Below are 23,564 nucleotides of genomic sequence, written 5' to 3' on the forward strand. Positions count from 1 at the left end.
AAAATCATGAGGTATAAGCACTTTTTAAAAATTTCCAAGAATCTGGAACATAACGGGAAATTAGGCATTCCTTTCTGCATTTTATTTTTTTTTAAAGTTTTATTTATTCATGAGAGACACAGAGAGGCAGAGACACAGGCAGAGGGAGAAGTGGGCTCCATGCAGGGACCCTGACGTGGGACCCTGAAGGTGGCACTAAACCGCTGAGCTACCCAGGCTGCCCTCCTTTCTGCATTTTATTTTTTTTTTCATTTATTTATGATAGTCACACAGAGAGAGAGAGAGAGAGAGAGAGAGAGAGAGAGGCAGAAACATAGGCAGAGGGAGAAGCAGGCTCCATGCACCGGGAGCCCGACGTGGGATTCGATCCCGGGTCTCCAGGATCGCGCCCTGGGCCAAAGGCAGGCGCTAAACCTCTGCGCCACCCAGGGCCTCTACATTTTAATATAGTGTCCTATAACCTCCTAAAATTAATTTTAAAAACATGACTAGTGGTCTCATTTCTCATACATACCCAATGACAATCTGAAAAAAAATAAAAGACTGATCATTAAATGACAACTTCAAAAAGTCACATTTTTTAACGTAGTAAAGGAGTTAAATTATTATATATACATAATTATTGTAGATAGTATAGCCTATTTATCTCTCAAGCCAGACCTTTACACAGATAGAAATCACCAAAAATGATCTTTAATTTTAACAATTCAACATAACTCATATCAGTAACAGTATATAGATATCTGAGTTACATGCCTCATAGAATATGAGCTACTGCTTGCCAATACCACTTGACAAATTGTGGACCGTCTTTCCACAAGCAATTTTTAAAAAAATAATTCTCAAAGAGCTGTACTTGACAAATGTCTTTAGAATTGCTATAGCCTCCCAAAATAAGAAAGTAATAACACTATTAAACTCTTTAATTCCCAACTCCTCAAAAGGAAAACAAAACTTAGTGATCTTGAAATAAAGAAGGTTGCTATTATATTAACCTTAGTTTTTGTACATTCCATTCAACCCTGAACTACTGTGTCTCTGAACACTTTCTTCTATTAGATGTCTGTCTTAAATGTAGGACCTGAGCCTCAGAGGTGGAGAGCTAGCCACAGAAATATGTAGCAAAAACCAGATCCAGATCTCACAACTCTGACCCCCCCACTGAGTTCAAATTCTTGGCAGAGAATGTTTAAATTCCCAAAAATAAAGTCATCTTTACCTATCATTATGTTATATATCATACCTTTCACCTAAGGGCTGCTACACTTTAAAAACATTTACCTTAGAATAAAGAGCTCTAGCTCTAAAGAAAATCACTATAGCATAGAAGACACAGCATTCATAGTCATCCCATCAAACTCGACATTTATCATAAGAGTCTTTAAGGCTTTTTAGTTCCAGGCAGGTTATTTGTCCCAAAGGCACACTTTCCAGCAACCTGTGAATTCCCTACTTGTTTTCTAATAGTTATAAGCCTGTCAGTTGGACACTGAATTAAACCAAACCACTGTTTATTTGCCTTAAGTTCTGCTACTTAACAATTTAAAGCTTTATCTTTCCAAGTTATATTCTCCAACTTGCTGACATAGCAATCAATTTGCTACTAATACAGAGTTATTTGCCTTAGTGGACAGTATTATACAAGATTATTGCTAAAGATATTCCTCCCTTATCCCAAATCCCTATATCCCTTTTTTTTTTTTCCAAAGATTTTATTTATTTATTCATGAGAGACACACACAGAGAGAGGCAGAGACACAGGCAGAGGGAGAAGCAGGTTCCATGCAGGGAGCCTGATGTGAGACTCGATCCCAGGACTCCAGGATCACACCCTGGGCCAAAGGCAGGCACTAAACCACTGCACCACCCAGGGATCCCCTCCCAAATCCCTATATCCAATCCATTAGCAAATGCTATTAGATATTAGAGATATACCTCTCAAATTCTTTCCATTTCTTTCCCTTTTCTCTATCACTTCTTAGGCCAGGTTATAAATATCTCTGACCAAGAATACTTTTGATAATCCCCTAATAATGGGTCTCCCTGTCTCTATTCTCAAACCTGCAGTCTGTACAGTGGCCAAAGTGTTCTTTCAAACAGAAAAATCATACCAATTACTCCACTAAAATTCCTCCAGTAGTACATTTTATTCCTCATGCAAAAGAAAACCAACATCTTTTCCATAATCTCCACAGGCCTTTCATGATTGGGCCAACAATCTTTCCAACTTAACTCATAAAGTTCCCTAACCTGTTCAGTTATTCTTCTGATCCTTATCTATACAAATCCTGATCATCTTGAAGACCTGGAAAAAGATCTGGGCCCTAACGTCACCTTTTCCAAATACATTCACAAGACTATCCTTACCTAACAAAGCATTACCCCAACCTCCATACCAGTTACTGATAGCTGTTTAATTTCCTTCATAGCACTTCCCACTCTGTGAAATCATATTACTTGTTTCTATTATCTATCTTCCCTCACTAAACCATCAGTTCCTAAGATGTCAAATTTTGTCTGTCCTGTTTACCACAGTACATAGGCTGTCACATAGTACAGCCTCAAAATTTACCTAATGATTAAATGAAGCTTTCAATTAGAAATTCCTTGGTATTGGGGTGGCCGAGTGGCTCAGTTGGTTAACTGTCTGTCTTCAGTTCAGGCCATGATCTCAGGGACCTGGGATTGAGCCGCACATCAGGCTCCCTGCATGATGAATCTTTAAAGCAGAAGTATGCTTCCCTCTCTCTCCATCTGCCCTTGCCCCATCATGCTGTATGCTCTCTCAAATAAATAAATAAAATCTTTAAAAAAAAAAAAGAACTCCTTTGATGTTATGGACTGAATTCTGTCCTCCCAAATTCATCATATAACCCTAGCCCCAAGTACTTTAGAATGTGATTATATATGATGATAGGGCTATTAAATTTTTAACAGTGGGCTCTTATGCACTAGAACTGGTATTCTTATAAAAAGAGGACACCAGAGGGATCCCTGGGTGGCGCAGCGGTTTAGCGCCTGCCTTTGGCCCAGGGCGCGATCCTGGAGACCCAGGATCGAATCCCACGTCGGGCTCCCGGTGCATGGAGCCTGCTTCTCCCTCTGCCTGTGTCTCTGCCCTCCCCCCTCTGTGACTATCATAAATAAATAAAAATTAAAAAAAAAAAAAGAGGACACCAGAGATGTACATGCATAGAAAAAAGGCCATTTGAGGACACAGCAAGAAGGCAACTGCCCGCAAGCCAAGAAGAGACCTCAGGAGAAACCAAAACTGCCAGCACCTTGATGTTAGGCCTCTAGCCTCCACAATTATGGGGGGAAAATGTCTATTGTTTAAACCACCCAGTCTGTGATATTCTATGGAAGTCCTAGCAAACAAATACATTTGCCTTTCAAAAGTAGCACTTTTCTTCAGAAATAAATGAAAATTAATTACATCTAAATGTTTATCTCTAGTCGCAGACATCATCATGGCCTTTTATATACTCCTTTACCATTTAATTTTTAACCATTTAATAAGTAATTTGGGGAAACCGTTTAAAGAGCATATATGACTTAGCTAATAACTAGTCAGCATTCAAGACACTCAGGCAAGATCAACAAACTTTTTCTGTAAAAGTCCAGACAGTAAACATTTTAGACTTTGTAGACCATAAAAGGCATCTACCACAGCTACTTAATTCTGTTACTGTAGTGAAAAACTGGCCTTAGTACATAAGCGAATGGGTGTGGCTGTATACCGATGAAGTTTTATTTATGGACACTGAAATTTACGGGTCATATAATTTACATTCATATGTCGTAAAACAACTTTTTAAAACTATTTAAAAATGTAAAAACCACTCTTAGCTCATGAGCCATTAAAAAAAAAAAAAAACAGGCGAAAGCCTGAGGGCTACATTTCACCAACTCCACCCTAAAACAGTAAATTTACTTTATCACTCCCATTTTGCAGATTAGAAAATCTCCAGAACAATGATTAACATAGCAACCCAACACCTAGACTGCAAGTATATTCATCTATCTCTAAAGTCTACAAAACTATGCAAATAGCAGAACAAAAAGGCATCACAAATTGGGTTTATTCTATCCTGAAAAGCTGTCTTTACTAAACCTAAAATATCATTCTTCCATAAATTATATTTCTTCTCATACCATGAAGAAATTTTTTAAAATCATATAAATTGACAGATCAAATGACATGTCCCACTATTTGACAGCAATTAGTAAGCACCAGAAATAAGATACAGAAAAATACAAGACCATTAGATTCTGGTTTAATAAAGATTTTTAAAATGGAACAAGTGAGGGGATCCCTGGGTGGCGCAGCGGTTTGGCGCCTGCCTTTGGCCCAGGGCGCGATCCTGGAGATCGGGGATCGAATCCCACGTCGGGCTCCCGGTGCATGGAGCCTGCTTCTCCCTCTGCCTGTGTCTCTGCCCCTCTCTCTCTCTCTGTGTGTGACTATCATAAATAAATAAAAAAAAATTAAAAAAAAAAAAAAATGGAACAAGTGAGGGCAGCCTGGGTGGCTCAGCGGTTTAGTGCCGCCTTTGGCCCAGGGTCTGATCCTGGAGACCCGGGATCGAGTCCCACATCAGGCTCCCTGCATGGAGCCTGCTTCTCCCTCTGCCTGTGTCTCTGCCCCCACCCCACCCCCCCGTGTCTCTCTAAAGAATGAATAAATAAAATCTTTAAAAAAAAAAAAATGGAACAAGTGACACATAACAAAATTTATAAAACCACTCGAGGTCACAATTCTGTTTCCAGGTGCCTTCTTTCTTTGCATTCAACAACAACAACTTTTATTTTTTAACTCTTAAAAAAAAATTTTTTTTCGGGGGATGCCTGGGTGGCTCAGAAGTTGAACATCTGACTTCGGCTCAGGGAACGATCCTGAAATCCAGGATCGAGTCCCGCATCAGGCTCCCTGTGCCTGCTTCTCCCTCTGCCTATGTCTCTGTCTCTGCGTCTCTCTTTCTCTCTCTCTCATGAATAAATAAATAAATCTTTAAAGAAAAAATAATTTTTGCCCCTTTTCAAGCTTAGGTAAATGGAAAACAGAAAATGCATTTAGAAAAATCCTCACCACTGAGAAAATGGCTGTTGGGATATCAGAAAAGAATGGCTTAAATTACCGTCTTTTTCAAAAGTTAAACATAAAGTTATTTCTTCAAAAGAAAAATTTCAACCTGGAGGTAAGAATTAAGTTTGCCAACTGAGTCAGACCTGAAACATGCCTAAAAATTCCTTTCTTTTTGAAGAGTATAAAGGAGCCCTGAGACCAAAAAAAATTGTTAAACCCTGAGCTAAAAGCCCAATGGCCAATAAAAAATGAAATTAGATAGTGGAGTGTGATTTGGGCTCTTCAAATTTTCATCTTTCACCACGTCGAGACAAATCTACATTTTTATATTTGTAATTTTTAAGCCATTTAATTTATTCAAATTAAAATAAGGTAATGTGTCACCCCCACTTAAAATCTTTAAACGACTGCTCACAGCTTGTAGAATAAATAAAAACGCTTCAGTGCAGCACAAAAGACATCCAATCTTCTTACCAGAAAGCCACTTCAGGCATACTAAATTCTAGAGTACCCAATGCACTCAGCTTCCTCTTCTCTCTAGGTGTCCTCCATGTTGCACTGGATATACAACCACCTCTACTCTCATTTTTAAGTCTCTCCTTTTTCAGAACTCCAGTTAGGTATTCCCATCTCCTCCAGGAAGCATCTCAAAATAGGGTGATTACCTCTGTGTTTTATAATTGTAAATGGTCCAACTCACTGTTTCCTTACTTACCTATTGTTCCCACTAGAATACAAGCAAAAGTAGACCAGAGAGTAGTACTTTAATCATCTTTTAAATCCACAGCTAAGTACACTTCCTGGCACACAGTAAATTTTCAAATTCCTTCTAAAGGAATTCACGTTTTATTATTCTCTAACAAAAGATTTTCCTTTCAGTTCTATTACTGCCCCCTCCAAAAAAAAGCCTCTCTGCTAAGTTCTCAAGAAAAAAAATTTTTTTATTGCAGTAGAAAATTTATATTTAAGAATAGTTTTTTTTCATTTAAGATTTTATTTATTAATTCATGAGAGACACAGAGAGAGAGGCAGAGACACAGGCAGAGGGAGAAGCAGGCTCCATGCAGGGAGCCCGACGTGGGACTCAATCCCGAGTCTCCAGGATCAGGCCCTGGCCTGAAGGTGGCGCTCAACCGCTGAGCACCCAGGCTGCCCTGCAGTAGAAAATTTAAAAAGAAATCTTGGGACACCTGGGTGGCTCAGTGGTTGAGCATCTGCCTTCGGCTTGGGTCGTGGTCCCAGGGTCTGGGATCAGGTCCCGCGTCAGGCTCCCTGCAAGGAGCCTGCTTCTCCCTCTGCCTGTGTCTCTGCCTCTCCCTGTGTCTCTCATGAATAAATAAATAAAATATTTTTTAAAAAATTAAAAAAATAAAAAAGAAATAAAAATAAAAAGAAATCTTGCACTAAAGAGTACGTCACTCAAAAACTTATTCTTTAAAAACAAGTGATCTGGGCAGCCCGGGTGGCTCAGCGGTTTAGCGCCGCCTTCAGCCCAGGGCCTGATCCTGGAGACCCAGGATCAAGTCTCGCATCGGGCTCCCTGCATGGAGCCTGCTTCTACCTCTGCCTGTGTCTCTGCTCCTCTCTCTCTCTCTCTCTCTCTCTCATGAATAAATAAAATCTTAAAAAAAAAAAAAGTGCTCTGCTCCCAAATATACTTAACAGAAATGGACTTTTTGTTTTAATTAATACAACTATTAATTTGCATTTTTTTAATTTTTATTTTATTTATTTATGATAGGCACACAGTGAGAGAGAGAGAGAGGCAGAGACATAGGCAGAGGGAGAAACAGGCTCCATGCACCGGGAGCCCGACATGGGATTCGATCCCGGGTCTCCAGGATCGCGCCCTAGGCCAAAGGCAGGCTCTAAGCTGCTGCGCCACCCAGGGATCCCTAATTTGCATTTTTAGGAACATTCCTATGTTCTTCAAAGGAATATGAATATAAAAATTTAGTCTCAGATCAAAACAGAGAAAATCATCCATGAAAATGGCTTCACCATTCAACAGAGAAGAAAATCTGTCTCGTAACTGTAACCACTCCGTTAATAAAAATGCTTATGAAGCTACCAGATAGTTTTGAGGGACAGAGTTCATCCACCCACAAAAGGTCATCACCTGGGAAGACAGGAGAGACCAGCCTAACTACCAATTTGAGATAAGATAATTATTGCAGGCTGCAGAACTCACTTAATTACTTATTCAGTATTTTATTCTTTTAGGCCCTAGAATTTCACCAAACACTCTTTAAGGGAAAAATTAAGGGAATAAAAATACAAACTCCTTGGGGAGGAGGGGAAAAAAAGTTGTTTTGGTTTTCTCTAAAACAAGAAATGACAGAATTAGAGCTTTTTCTGGTTCAACATGAAAAATTAAATCCAATTTATAAATAAAACAAAATAATAAAACTTATTAAAGTGTGACCATAAGGGAATCAAGTATTGAAATCAAGTATTGAGGGGGACCAGAGTGGCTCAATTAAGCAGCTGCCTTCCAGTCAGGTCATAATCCCACGGTGCTGGGATCAAGGCAAAGTCAGGCTCCCTGCTCAGTAAGGAGTCTGCTTCTCCCTCTTCTTCTGCAGCTCCACCTGCTTGTGCTGGCTCACACTCTCTGTCAAATAAATAAATAATCAAGTATTGATAATATTCTAACATTTATTTCCACTTCTGAATAGAAAACAAAATTATCAAAAAAAGTGAATCTGACATTTGACAAATCTAATTAAAGACACTGACCATATCTTAAATTCTAAGTAAGAATATGGAATGGGTGGGGATAATGCTTCCCTTCTACAGCTAAGGAACCTGAGGCTCAAACAGGTTGAGCAGGTAACTCCCAAGTCTCACATATGGCAAGTGGAAGAAAAGAATTCAAACTCACATCCTTCAGACTTTCTCCACTCAGCCATGATGCCCTAAGTAGAAGTGAAAATAGGCCAAAAATATGCACAGAAGCTCTGATCAAATTTTTGTACCAAAAATAAGGCACATGGCTTAACTGGAAATATATTTTCCCAACTTCAAATTCCTATATTTGAAATGTACCTTTAAAAAGTCCAATTTAATAACTTATAAAAAGAGGAAAAAAATTGATCTAGTAATTCTATTGATATTTAACTTGCAAAAAAAGAAGTTAATGCAAGTCTCAAGTGTTCAAATATTACTCAAAGCTATATCCAAGAGTATGCTGTGTCAAGGAAAGCCTGTTTCCCCACCTATAAAAAGAAGTATTTGAGAAAGAATCTTATTTAACTATACTAAATGCACATTTAGACTATACTATAATAAGAGAAAGTTAGGCATGTAGTAAAACTATATATCTAAAACTTTCAATAAACTACTACATAAAGTTCTCAAGTAATCAAGAACAGAAGATCCAGATGACAAACATTAATTTCTGAACAACAAAGAAACACAATACCACCATTTTGTTAAAGGAAAACACTGAAAACCTTAAAAACAAAAAAGTTGGACTTTAGAATCACACATATAACTGTTATTACTCTTGTCTGGATAGCAACATAAACTGTAGTAAATCTCCAATGTACACAGAACAGGATCCGAAATCCTTAGTAAAGAATTATCTAAAAAAATGGCCTTGGGATCCCTGGGTGGCGCAGCGGTTTAGCGCCTGCCTTTGGCCCAGGGCGCGATCCTGGAGACCCGGGATCGAATCCCACGTCGGGCTCCCAGTGCATGGAGCCTGCTTCTCCCTCTGCCTGTGTCTCTGCGCCTCTCTCTCTCTGTGACTATCATAAATAAATAAAAATTTTTAAAAATATGGCCTTGACTCCTTGACCTACTCCTACTCTTTGGAATTTCCCTTGAAATTTATATTAAAGCAATATAAAAGAGGGAAATCTATATGTACAAAAGCATTTTATTTTAGGGGGAAGAAAAGAAGCAATAAGAATGATAAAGTATGTTCATTTTTTTCTTTAGAATATTAAGTACATTTAGAAAATGTACAAATGATTTGTTTATGGTATCTTAAAAGTAAAGAGCAAGACAAAATGCTCATTGCAATTAGATGAAATAAGTTTTACAGCTATATAAAAAAGTGTGTGCCTAAATATAAAAGTTAAAAGGCAATGTGCCTAAATGAGGTGAAAACTTAGGTCCACAAAAAAGTTGCGTAAATGTTTATAGTAGCTTTATTCACAACTGTCAAAAGTTGAAAGCAAGTTAAGATACTGATAGGTGAATAAACTGTGATATATGGACATAACAAAGAATTAATAAAAAGAAACAAGCTATCAAACCATGCAAAGAAACTTACATAGACCAAACTTATATGAGAGAAATGAATAGGTGAAGCACAGAATATTTTTAGGGCAGTGAAACTATTCTGTCTGATACTGTAATGGTGAATACATATAATCATATGTTTGTCACAACCCACACAAAGAATAAACCCTATTGTACACTATGAAATTTAGTTAGTAATAACATCAATATTGGCATATCAACCATAATATACTATACTAATGAAAGATATTAGTACTAGAAGAAACTGGAGGGAATGAGAAGGTATATGGGAACTCTGTACTTTCTGCTTGATTTTTCTAAAACCTTAAAATTGCTTAGAAAAAAAAGTATGAATTTTTTTAGAATAAACTTACACAAATTGAAAAAAATACAAAAAGCTAAAACCATCTGAATAGTGAATTATCAGTGATTTTTCCCTTTAAAATTAGTTATTTTCATGTGTTCTTTCTAGGGATAAATCACCATGAAATACGATTCTAGCAATGTCTGTAATAGCTGCCCAGTCCCCAAGAAAAAAAGAATCCATTAATTCCCAGTTTTACCTACATAAAACCGGGCATAAATTGCCCATATGGGATGTTTTTAATTGTCCTTAATTTTATAATAAAAAAAAACAGTTGAGTGGCAGCTTTCAATTATTATACCACATATTGAGGGGCAGAAGAATGATGTGAGGAATTCATACAATTGTCAGCTAAGTTCAGTCTGCTTACTTAGGGAATCACTAATGATTTCAATGGAAAGTGAAGAACTAAAGGCCATTGTGAACAACGGGGACATATGCCTCAGATTTTTAAGACCTTAGAAGAAATGAGTTCTACATTTTTTACTCATCTCTTATAATTACCACAAAACCATCCATCAGACCACAACAACTTTACTGATAACAAGGTACTATATAGTTATGATGAAAACCAACACTGAAAATAAATGTCTGACTGAATCCATCACATTTTTCAAAAGCTAGACATTTGTCTCAACCACACTTTAAAGCTGCTTTTTTATAGCTAGGAATTCATACATCAATTTCTTGAAAATTCAATATAAAGTCCAATCTAAAATCATTCTAGGGCAGCCCGGGTGGCTTAGCAGTTTAGCGCCGCCTTCAGCCCAGGGCGTGATCCTGGAGACCCAGGATCAGGTCCCACATCCGGCTCTCTGCATGGAGCCTGCTTCTCCCTCTGCCTGTGTCTTTGCCTCCTCTCTCTCCTGTGTATTCTCATGAATAAATAAATAAAATCTTTTTTTATAAATAAATAAATAAATAAATAATCATTCTGAATATTTCCAATATTATTGTTTGTTATCTGAGTTAACATAACCAGCTAAAGTCATGCACACATCATGAAAAATCTCGTAAATATAAATGTTGCATTAAAAGAAATCTACAAAGAGTGACACCAACATGAAGGAATAGGGAGTTTTCAGCACTCATTTCTCATACAAACAACAATTTTGACAACTGCTCATGGACTAGAGTACCTTTGTGAAAACCCTGGAGTCAGCAGAGAAGTACTATCAGCTCTTTGGAGCAAAAACTCTGAATAGGTGCACTAAATAAAGAACAGTTACAAGTTCACTCATCTCACACTTTCCCTACAGCAGCACACATCAGTGCCAAGAAAGAACCGCCTGTGATTTCTCCCACAGGGGAAACTGAGAATAGAATGTGCACCCACCTCCCCAGCTCTATGAGATACTGCTCAGGGGTCCCTTCATTCTCACTCCACTCAGAACATTGAGAGCATCAGGAAAGCAGGGAAAAAGAAAAGGACGCACAACAATCAGGGCACAGAATTCAACAAAGGGCGGATGATTTTACTGACTACTCCCAGGTTCCAGCAAGAGTCCTACCCACAATCCTCAGAAGACACATTACCTGATGACAACCCCAACTAGGCCCCATCTAGTGGGGCCTGATGACAACCCCAACTAGTGTCCCTAGCACTCCACTATGCTCCTTCTCAATGAAACCAGCTCACACAAGGCACTGCAAAACATAGACAAGCAATCACAGATGGCGGCTGGCTCAACACTCCTGGATTGAAAGAAGGTACATATAATCTTGAAAACATCAGGTCACTGCCCTGGGAAAAAATAAATGGGCACCTTTCAGCATAAACAAACTAACTGTTTTTAAGGAAGCTCAGTGAGCTACACGAGAGCACAGATAAACAACTCAACAAAATCAGGAAGATACACAAAACAAGAAGTTCAACAAAAAGAAATCACAAGAAATAATCAAACATTAATTCTGGAGCAGAAGAATACAATTAATGAAACAAAAAATGCAATAGAAAGCTTTAACACGGGCAGCCCGGGTGGCTCAGCAGTTTAGCGCCACCTTCAGCCCAGGGTGTGATCCTGGAGACCTGGCATTAGGTCCCAAGTCCGGCTCTCTGCATGGGACCTGCTTCTCCCTCTGCCTGTGTCTCTGCTTCTCTCTCTCTCTCTCTCTCTCTCTCTCTCTGTGTCTCTCATGAATGAATAAATAAAATCTTAAAAAAAAAAAAGAAGGCTTTAACAGCATATTTGATCAAGCACAGCAAAGAATCTCTGAGCTCAAACACATATTTCAAATTATCACATGAGAAGAAAAAAGAAAAATGACTTTAAAAAGTGAAAACACCTATAAGAATAATTTATGGGCTATGATCAAATGAAGCAATATACCCATTGTGGGAGTCCCAAAAAGAGAAAAGGGAGAGAAAAGGCAGAAAGTTTATTTAAAGAAACAATGAAACTTCCTAAATTATGGATGGATATAGACATCCAGATCCTTAAGGCTTGGAGGTCCCAAAACAGGGTAAGTCCTCAACTGATTACAAAACAACACATTATAACCAAAGTTCAAAAGTTAAAGACAAAGTGAAAAGTGTGAAATCAGAAAGAGAAACGTAACTCATGGCTACAAGGAAATCTCCTTTAAGGCAGTAAGATTTATCAGCAGAAACTTTGCAGGCCAGAAGAAAACGAGATTACATTAAAAGCGCTAAAAGAAAAAAAAGGTAAAAAAAAAAAAAAAAAGCGCTAAAAGAAAATGCAGACAAAAACAAAAAACTACAAGGGTGTCTGGGTGTCTCAGTGGTTGAGCATCTATCTGCCTTTGGCTCAGTTTGTGATCCTGGGGTCCTGGAATGGAGTCCTGCATCAGGCTCCCTACAGGGAGCCTGCTTCTCCCTCTGCCTATGTCTCTGCCTTTCTCCGTGTCTCTTGAATAAATAAATAAAATCTTTGGGGGGAAAAAACAGTAATAGTAACAACAACAACAAAAACTACCTACACCAAGAATGCCAAGCAAAACAGTCCTTCAAAAACTAGAGATAAAGACTTTCTCAAACAAAAGCTGAGGGAGGGATCCTTGGGTGGCGCAGCGGTTTGGCTCCTGCCTTTGGCCCAGGGCGCGATCCTGGAGACCCGGGATCGAATCCCACATCAGGCTCCCGGTGCATGAAGCCTGCTTCTCCCTCTGCCTATGTCTCTGCCCCTCTCCCTCTCTCTCTCTCTCTCTGTGACTATCATAAATAAATAAAAATTTAAAAAAAATTTAAAAAAAAAAACAAAAGCTGAGGGAGTTCCTCAACACACCTTCCTTATAAGAAATGCTAGAATTCTTCAAACTGAAATCAAAGGATACTAATTAATAACATGAAAACATATGAAATTCTAACACTCACTGACAAAGTATATATTCAAATACAGACTAATACTGTACTGATGATGTGCACATCACTTGCAACTCTATTATAAAAGTTAAAAACAAAACTACTAAAAAAAGACAGTCATTATGTAATAATAAAGGGGTCAACTCATCAAAAGGATATAAAAATTGTAAATACACATGCAACCAATATCAGAGAACTTAAATATATAAAGTAAATATTAACCAAGCTAAAAGGACACATAAATAGCAATACCCACTTTCAAAAATAGATAGATCATCCCAACACAGTAAGCAAATACTGGGCTTGGAAAACACTTTAGACCAAGTAGACCTAATAGTTATGTATAGAACATTCCATCCAATAGCAGCAAAATACACATTCTTCTTAGGCACATAGAAAACATTCTCTAGGATGGATCACATGTTAGGCCTCAAAATAAACCGTAACTAATGTAAAGGACTAAAAGTATACCTCGTATCTTTTCCAACCATAATGGTATGAAACTAGAAATCAACAGCAGGAGGAAAATGAGAACATTCAAAAAAATGCAGAAATTATATGCCAGGCCCCTGAACAACCAATAGGTCAAAACAAAAATCAAAAGAGAAATAAAAAAATATGCTAAGATAAAGATGGAAAAAAAAAATCAAAACTTCTAGTAAAAAGGGTTCTAAGAAGGAAGTTTAAACCAATAAATATCTACCTTGAGAAAAAAGAAAACTCCCAAATAAACAATCTAACTTTACACTTCAAGGAGCTAGAAAAAGAACAAACTGCTAACCAAAGTTAGCAGAAAGAAGTAAATAATAAGATTATTTTTATCTTTTTCAAAAAACTTTATTTGTACACACATATGGGGCAGAGGGGCAAGGAGAAGCAGACTCTCTGCCAAGCAGGGAGCCAGGCATCGGACTCAATCACAGGACTCCTGGATTATGACCTGAGCAAGGAAGGTGTTTAACCAACTGAGCCACCCAGGTGCCTGGGGTTTTGTTTTGTTTTGTTTTAAATATATTTTATTTTTTCATTTTAGAGAGAGAGAGCAAGCAAGAGCTGGGGAGGCAGAGGGAACAAGAGAAGTAAACTCCCCGTGAGCAAGGAGCCCAATGTGAGGCTCAATCCCAGGACCCTGGGATCAGGACGTGAGCCAAAGGCAAATGTTTAACCAAGTGAGACACCCAAGAATCCCTGTTTTGTTTTTAAGATAAAACTGACAAACCTTTGGATTGGCTAATCATGCAAAAAGATTCAAATAAATCATATTATAAATGATACTGAAGAAATGAAAAATCATAAAATACTACTATAAACAATTACACTCCAACAAATTGGATAATCTGGAAGAAATGGATAAACGACAATCATACAACCTACCAAGACATAATCATGAAGAAAAAAAAATCTGGGCAGCCCGGGTGGTTCTGGGCAGCAGTTTGGTGGCGCCTTCAGCCCAGGGCGTGATCCTGGAGACCCGGGATCAAGTCCCATGTCGGGCTCCCTGCATGGGGCCTGCTTCTCCCTCTGCCTGTGTATCTCTGCCTCTCTCTCTCTCTCTCTCTCTCTCTCTCTCTGTGTCTCATGAATAAATAAATAAAATCTTTAAAAGAAAAAAGAAAAAAAATCTGAACAAACCATAACAAAAGAAGATTGAAACAGTAATCAAACATCTTGAACAAAGAAAAGCCTATGACCAGATGACTTGACTGGTGAATTCTATCAATAATTTAAAGAACATAGATGCAAAAATCCTCAACAAAATACTAGGAAACCTAATTCAACAGCACATTTAAACAATCACATAACATGATAAAGTCAAATTTATACCTGGGATGCAAGGAACGGTTCAACATATGCAAATCAACAAATGTATTATATTCCAGTTAACAAGATCAATATGATCACAGTTCATATGACCATCTCAATAGCTAACATCTCAATAGCTAATGACAAGCTTACACCATATTCAATGATAAAATGCTAAAAGCTAAACATCTAAGATCAGGAACAAGACAAAGATGCCAATTCTCACCCTTTCTATTCAATATAGCATTGGAAGTCCTACTAGAGGATTTGGGCAAGAAAAAGAAAAGGCATCCAAATTGGAAAAGAAGTAAAATCTCTATTTGCAGATGACATGATCTTATATAGAAAAGAACCCAAAGGGACACATGGGTGGTTCAGTCAGTTAAGCCTTGGGCTCAGGTCCCGATCCCAGGGTCCTGGGATTGAGCCCCGTGTTGGGCTCCCCGCTCAGCTGGCAGTATGCTTCTCCCTCTCTCTCTGCACCTCCCACCCTTCACCCTGTGCTCTCTAGCTCAGATAAAGAAAATATTTTTTTAAAAGAGAAAAAGACCAAAAAAACCAAAGACAAAGACAAGACAAAACCAAGACAAAGAAACCAAAGACTTCACCAAAAAATTTTAGAATAAACAAATTCAATAAATATGCAGACACAAAACCAATATACAAAAATTGCACTGAACCATCCAAAAAAAATTAAGAAAACAATCTCACTTACAATAGCTTTAAAAGGAATGAAATTTAAAACTAATAAAAATTTTTAAAAATAATAAAATTTTAAAAATAAAAGAATGAAATACTTAGAAATAAATTTAACCAAGGAGGGATCCCTGGGTGGCGCAGCGGTTTGGCGCCTGCCTTTGGCCCGGGGCGTGATCCTGGAGACCCGGGATCGAATCCCACGTCGGGCTCCCAGTGCATGGAGCCTGCTTCTCCCTCTGCCTGTGTCTCTGCCTCTCTCTCTCTCTCTCTGTGACTATCATAAATAAATAAAAATTTAAAAAAAAAAAAATTTAACCAAGGAACTGAAAGATCTATACACTAAAAAGTCTATGATACTGATGAAAGAAACTGAAGACAACACAAATAAATGGCAAGTTACTCCACGCTCATGAATTGGAAAAATTAACAATGTTAAATGTGCATACTACTCAAAGCAATCTACAAATTCAAGGCAATCCCTACCAAAATTCCAGTGACATTTTTCAAGAAATAGAGGAGGGAAAGGTCCTAAAATCCATGATACCAAAATGAATTCCAAGTAGTCAAAGTAACCTTGGGCTAAAAGAACAAAGCGGAAGGCATTACACGTCTTGATTTCAAAATCTATTACAAAGCTATGGTATTGGCATAAAGAGTCATAGACTAATGGAACAAAACAGAGAGCCCAGAAATAAACCCATACATCTACAGTCAACTGATCTTCAACAATGGTGGCAGAAACACATAATGAGGAAACAATAGTCTCTTTAATAAATGGTGTTGGAAAACTGGCTATTCACATGCAAAAGTACAGAACTGGACCATTATCTCACACAAAAATCAACTCAAAATAAATTAGACTTAAATGTAAGACTTGATCTTGTAAAACCTAAAGAAACCTAAAGAAAAAACGGGGAAAAGTTTCTTGACATTAGCCCAGGAATGATTTTTTGCATAGGCCCCCAAAAGCAAAAGTAATCAAAGCAAAAAGATGGTGGGATTACATTAAACTAAAAAGCTTCTGCACAGCAAAGAAAACAATCAGCAGAGTGAAGAGACAACCCACAGAAAGAGAGAAAATATTTGCAAACCATACATCTAATTAGGGGTAATATCTGAAATACACAAGTAACTCAACTCAACAGCAAAGAAACAAATAATTCAAACTAAAAAATAAGCAAAGGATCTGAGAAGACACATATTCAAAGAAAACGCATAAATGGCAACAGGTATATGAAAAGATGCTCAATATCACTAGTTATCAGGGAAAGCAAATCAAACCCAGGAGATATCACCTCACACCTGTTAGAACAGCTATTACCAAAAAGATAAAAAGTAACATGAACTGATGAGGATGATCCAGCAATCCCACTTCTGGATATACAGCCAAAAATGAAAGGATATCAGGATCTCAAAAAGATGTCTGCACTTCCATGTTCATTGGAAGCATTATTCACAATATATGCATGGAAAAAACCAGTGTCCACTGACAGATGAATAAAGAAATTAGGATACATAGTATCCCATTACACACACACATAGCACTAAAAGATGGAAATCCTGCCACTTGCATCAACATAGATAAACTGAAGGATACTATATGCTAAGTAAAATGAGCCAGACAGAAATTGACAAATACTGCATGAACTCACTTATATGTGGAATCTAAAAAAGTCAAACTCAAAAAACAGGAAGTAAATTGGCAGTTGCCAGGGGCTAGGTAGTTGGGACATGGAAAAACTGAAGAGTACAAAGTTTTAGTAACGCGGGATGAGTAAGTTCTGGAGATCTAATATACAGCATGGTGACTACAGTTAATAATGCTCTACTGTGTACTTGCTATCTATCTACTAAGAGGGTAAATCTGAAGTGCTTTCAGGGCCAAATAAAAAGGGAGGAGGAGAGAACTGTAAGGTGACGGATACGTTAATTATTTGTTTGCAGTAACCACTTCACAAATATATATATATGTGCATATACATATGTATGTGTATATATACATATGTATATCAATCAAATCATCCTATTCTCCTGAATTATATATAATGTTTTATTTGTCACTTTAAGCCTCAGTAAAGGGCAGCCCAGGAGGCTCAGTGGTTTAGCGCCACCTTCAGCCCAGGGCATGATCCCGGACACCAGGGATGAAGTCCCACGTCCGGCTCTCCGGCTCTCCGCATGGAGCCTGCTTCTCCCTCTGCCTGTGTCTCTGCCTCTCTCTCTCCTCTCCGTGTATTCTCATGAATAAATAAATAAATAAACCTTAAAAAAAAAAAAGCCTCAGTAAAGCTAGAAAGATCAGGGAAGGAATCTATATAGCAGTACTATTCACAATGGCCAAAAAGTTTAAACAACAGATGAATGGATAAACAAAATGTGGTATAATCGTAATATAGAATATTCTTCAGCCATAAAAAGAAATGAAATTCTAGGGCAGCCCGGTGGCTCAGTGGTTTAGTGCTGCCTTCAGCCCAGGGTGTGGTCCTGAAGTCCCAGGATCAAGTCCCACATCAAGCTCCCTGCAAGGAGCCTGCTTCTCCCTCTGCCTGTGTCTCTGCCTCTCTCTCTCTCTCTTTCTCTATGTCTCTCATAAATGAATAAAAAAAAATCTTTAAAAAATGTGATATAAACTAATTTTTAATTAGGTAAAGCATAATTTACCTGTCACAGTAGCCAAAAAAAGTTATTGAAATTTGTAATTAATTGAAGATCATTGAAATTTGTAAATACACAGTTTTAATTTGCTTCTACCCCAAACCATTAATTAAGGTAAAAAAAATTATCCTTTAGAGTTATGATTTACACTCTTCCATTCTGTGCTCTGTCTCCTTAAAGAGGTGCTAATGATCAGCAAATTAACCAGAAAATTTTGTAGTTAAAGAAATAAAAAGCTAAGAATTTAAGTACTCTGAAACCCAGGTCATCAAATGTTAGCTATAAACAATATAGAGGGCTCGTCAAGTGTCTCTGCTGTAACAGTACTGATTAAATAGTCCTTTCAAAAAATCTGTCTCTTAGGATTTTGAGTAAAATTCACTACTCAAGGTAAAGACCTACTAATTATAACTTTTCCTGCCTAAGCTCTGTAAGAAAACTTTAATACCCATAACTATAGTGACTATGATTATGTGAGGTCCTAGAGGTATATCCAATTATCTCTAGAGATGCCTTGGAATTTTCCCAAACAACTTAGTTTAGCTTTAGATTAGCTTAAAATGTAAACAAGAATCACAATGCGCTTTCAGAAATGGGGACATACTATATACAGGTACACAGCAGGTGCTTAAATGATATATAATACTCTTTCCTCCACATTTTTTTATTTGTTCTTTTCCAATGTGCCTCAGTTCTTAGCTAAGGATCCTAGGATGAATAGTACCACTAAACAAGGTGGTATTCCTATCGTGTGAATTCAGCTTTGTTTCCTATTCATCCATTCACTCACTCATTTATTTTTTTTTTTAAGATTTTATTTATTTATTCATAGAGACAGAGAGAGAGAGAGGCAGAGACACAGGCAGAGGGAGAAGCAGGCATCATACAGAGAACCTGACGTGGGACTCGATCCAGGGTCTCCAGGATCACGCCCTGGGCTGCAGGCTGCGCTAAACCACTGCGCCACCGGGGCTGCCCACTCATTTCTTTAAATAAAATTTACTATATGCCAAATTTTGTGCTTTTCCCTGCCTTCTCACTACAGTCTTACTACAAGGCAAGAAATAGTTATATAGATGATATTTCTTTCTCCTAAGAAGTAAGTAGAAGCAATTCAATATACAGCAAAAAAACAAAATACAGCATTTTGGGGGAGAATGGAAACTAAATTTGGAAGTCAACTATTCAGGATAGGATAAGAAAATAACTAGAAGCTATTAAAAGCAAACATTACTCAAAAAACAAAAAAGCAGGGATCCCTGGGTGGCGCAGCGGTTTGGCGCCTGCCTTTGGCCCAGGGCGTGATCCTGGAGACCCGGGATCGAATCCCACATCAGGCTCCCGGTGCATGGAGCCTGCTTCTCCCTCTGCCTGTGTCTCTGCCTCTCTCTCTCTCTCTGTGACTATCAAAAATAAATAAAAATTAAAAAAAAAAAAGCATATGGTAATATATATATCACTTTCTATGCTTATCATTCTAAAGAAAAAAACTATAAAAAAGATTGTCTAACTATGATTTCTAAACTACTAATAAAGGAAAAACATTCCAAGTCAAAAAATCTAGGAACTTAAACTTTCTCCAGAAACTAATACACAAACAATACATGAAAGCCAATATTCAAATATTTATTATAGTATACTACCAGGAATCAAAAAACCAACCTCAGGCTAATAACCTCCAGCACATTCTTGGGATAACAGAGAAGACATAGTCCTGAGGTGTAATATTTTTATCTATATCATGATGATCTACTGCAAGTTCCAAAAAGAAATTATGAGTGGAGGAGAAAAAAAAATTTAGAACAAAAGTATTAAAACTATGAACTGCCCCACTGTGCTTAAACAAATGATTGTCTAGTGAGGAAGAGTAAAAATAGGAAAAGTACTTGGAACTAAGTTTTAATTTGCTCTAAGATTCTTGACAGTAAAAGGGAGTAATGTAGGAGATGGAAAGTAAGACTTCTGAGTATCATTATCTGTCAGTCAGAAGAGTTAATCTTTATTCTACTTACACAGAAAATTTTCATTGATCAAGATGCTATGGGAGCACCTGGATGGCTCAGGTGGTTAAGTATCTGCCTCTGGCCTCGGTCATGATCCCGGAGTCCCAGGATTGAGCTCCATATGGGGACTAAGCCCCACATCAGGCTCCCCGCTCAGCAGGGAGTCTGCTTCTCCCTCTGCCCCTCACCCCACTCTCTTCTCTCTCACTCTCACTCTCTTGCTCTAACTAAATGAAATTTTTTTTTAAGATTTTATTTATTTATTCATGAGAGACACAGAGAGAGGCAGAGACAGAGGCAGAGGGAGGAGAAACAGGCTCCATGCAGGAGCCCAATGCGGGACTCGATCCTGAAACTCTGGGATCACATCCTGGGCTCAACTGCTGAACCACCCAGGAGTCCTGAATTTTTCAAATCTTATACCTCCTCCTATTACAAGGCTCCTCCTTCCCAATGTCTACATTAAATATCCTCTTACTCGGGCGCCTGGGTGGCTCAGTTAAGCGTCTCCCTTCGATTCAGGTCATAATCCCAGGGTCCTGGAATCAAGCCTCACATCAGGCTCTGCTCAGCAGGAAGCCAGCTTCTCCCTCTCCTCTGCCTGCTGCTCCCCCTGCTTGTGCTATCAAATAAATAAATAAATATCCTCTCATTGAGTGAATTATTATGCCTACAATGTTCGTTGTAAAAGAGACTCATTTTCTGTATAAGATCATTTAAGCATAAGTTCTACTACTTTTCTTTTTAGAAAATACATTCTCACAAAATAATTTATCTGTAGGCAGACTTACTTTTAAGTTTGCTAAGGCTATGTTCCCAGAAGACAATAATAGATGTTCTATAGATGATCAAATATGAAACTATAAAACTACAGACTTACAATAGAGACTTGGCCTTACATGCTCTAGGAGCAGAGACTCAAGGAGTCACTAATTCTGTCCAAAAGAGAGGTCGAAGGTTTATAAAAGGGGTTTGCCAATCACAACAGATGAAAAGTATTCGTAAAGGTACAAAGAAAATAGCATATGCAAACAAGGACTGCAAGGTGTGTTCAGAAATTAAAGAACAAGGGGCAGATTAAAGATATACTAGTAAAGAAAAATCAACATCTGAATGATTGATTAAATAAGGGTCAATGAAGAATATAAAAAAATCAGATGACTCAGGTTTTCTGCTTAAGTGGAGTGTATTTAGAGTATGGCATTCACTGAGATAAAAGGATGATAAAGGGGACAATAATATGGAACAAGAATGAACTTGTTTTTGGAAAGGAAGTTTGAGGTGACAAATATTCTGTTGACATTAGGAAACACAATTCATTTGTGTTTCCTTAATGAAAATAAGCTTGAAAAAAGAACTGGGTATTACCAGTATATAAAGTGATGTACATGGGATCCCTGGGTGGCGCAGCGGTTTGGCGCCTGCCTTTGGCCCAGGGCGTGATCCTGGAAACCCAGGATCGAATCCCACGTCGGGTTCCTCCCTCTGCCTATGTCTCTGCCTCTCTCTCTCTCTCTCTCTCTCTGTGACTATCATAAATAAATAAAAATTAAAAAAAAAAAAGAAGAAAGAAAGAAAAGAAAAGAAAAGAAAAGAAAAGAAAAGAAAAGAAAAGAAAAGAAAAGAAAAGAAAAGAAAAGAAAAAGAAAAGAGAGAGCAAGCAAGGCAAGCCCAGCTCCACAGCTTTAAACATAATACTCCACAACAAAAATTTCAATTCAAGGAGTGGAAAATTATGCACACAGCTTCCAATAAACATGTATACCACAATGTTAATAGCACCTGGGTAATAAAAATAATTTCTAAAAAATAAAAGCTCATCCATACATTTTACCAAATGATGATAATGGTAATAAAAACGACAGTGACAAGTTCCTCAAAAAGTTAAACACAGAATTACTGTGATTTGGCAATACTACTCCGAGATATACAGCCAAAATAATTGAAAGCAGGGGATTCAGATATTTGTATACCAACACTCCCAAAAGCCAAAACATAGTAACTCTACTAGTATCCATGGACAGATGAACAGATAAACAAAATGTACTATAAACATACAAAGACCGATTAAGCTACCAATGATAACAAAAAAGCCCCCCCAAAAAAATTTTTTTAATGATAACAAAAGAGAATGAAGTTCAGATTCATGCTACAGAATGATCACAGGTAGAACATTATCAGGGCTAGTCACAGAGAGTAAAGGGAAGTTATTGCTAATGTTTAATTTTTGTTTTAGGTGATAGAGAAGTTTTGGGATACTGGTGTTGGCTACATAACATTGTGAATGTATTTAATATTTAATACTCCTGAAGTGTAAACTTAAAAATGGTCAAAATGGTAAGCTACATATGTATATTTTATCACCAAAAGAAATATGGTAATAGCAGCTATGACTTATTTTGTGTTTTACCATATGCCAGGCACTGTGTCTTTTAAAGAATATATAAGAATTAACTCCGTAAAAACCCTATTATATGGGTATTATCAATCCCCACTTTATAGATGAGGAAATAAAGCAAGACAATCTGTATAACTAACATACAACTAGTAACTGGTGAGTTAGAATTTGAATCCAGTCAGTCTCACTCCTGGTGCTCTTAACTTATGCTACTTCTATAATTTTATTAATGAATGATTAATAACAGCAAAGAAAAGCTAAATTTGCTGATCATTATTTGAGGAATAAATGAAAAAAAGGTAAAATTTTTTTAAGATGTTATTTATTTATTCACAGAGATACACAGCCACTGGGGCTGCCCAAAAGGTAAAATTTTTTAAAAGTAAAATTACGGGCAGCCCATGTGGCTCAGCAGTTTGGCACCGCCTTCAGCCCAGGGTGTAATCCTGGAGACCTGGGATCAAGTCCCACATTGAGCTCCCGGCATGGAGCCTGCTTCTCCCTCTGCCTGTGTCTCTGCCTCTTTCTCTGTGTCTCTCATGAATAAATAAATAAAATCTTTTTAAAAAATAAAAAATAAAAAATAAAAATAAAAAAATAAAATAAAGTAAAATTACTATTAATAATTAGATGAATAAAGAAAATAAAAATATATTTCAAAAAAACATGTTCAGCTTAGAGCCCATAAAGTTCACAGCTTATACAATAAAAGGTACCAAATTAAAGGTTTAAGAACTATGAAGTATGGGGGTGCCTGGGTGGCTCAGCATTTGGGAATCTGCCTTCAGCCCAGGGCTTGATCCTCCCACATCGGGCTTCCTGCATGAAGCCTGCTTCTCCCTCTGCCTGTGTCTCTGCCTCTCTATAATCTTTAATAATAATAATAATAATAATAATAATAATCCCATTCCACTAGTAGTTGATTTTTATCCACTATATTTTACTTCACATTGAAGTCTGAAAGAAGTAGTAATAAGGGATAC

The 23,564-nt window shown here is 37.5% G+C and overlaps 1 protein-coding gene across 6 annotated transcripts in view; it reads right to left on the minus strand.

The window, feature by feature from the left end:
• Positions 1-23,564, minus strand: part of ADIPOR2 (adiponectin receptor 2) — a 145,669-nt gene that overhangs the window by 55,933 nt on the left and 66,172 nt on the right. The window contains exon 1 of one of the 6 annotated variants that reach the window (XM_038576324.1): positions 4,602-4,621. The exons of the other annotated variants lie outside the window; for them this stretch is intronic. The gene's annotated coding sequence lies outside the window, so the exon portion shown is untranslated. Of the gene's footprint in view, positions 1-4,601; positions 4,622-23,564 lie in introns of those variants that run through there. 6 annotated transcript variants of the gene reach the window in all.

This window comes from Canis lupus, chromosome 27 (assembly GCF_011100685.1).
Source record: "Canis lupus familiaris isolate Mischka breed German Shepherd chromosome 27, alternate assembly UU_Cfam_GSD_1.0, whole genome shotgun sequence".
NCBI classification, from domain to species: domain Eukaryota; kingdom Metazoa; phylum Chordata; class Mammalia; order Carnivora; family Canidae; genus Canis; species Canis lupus.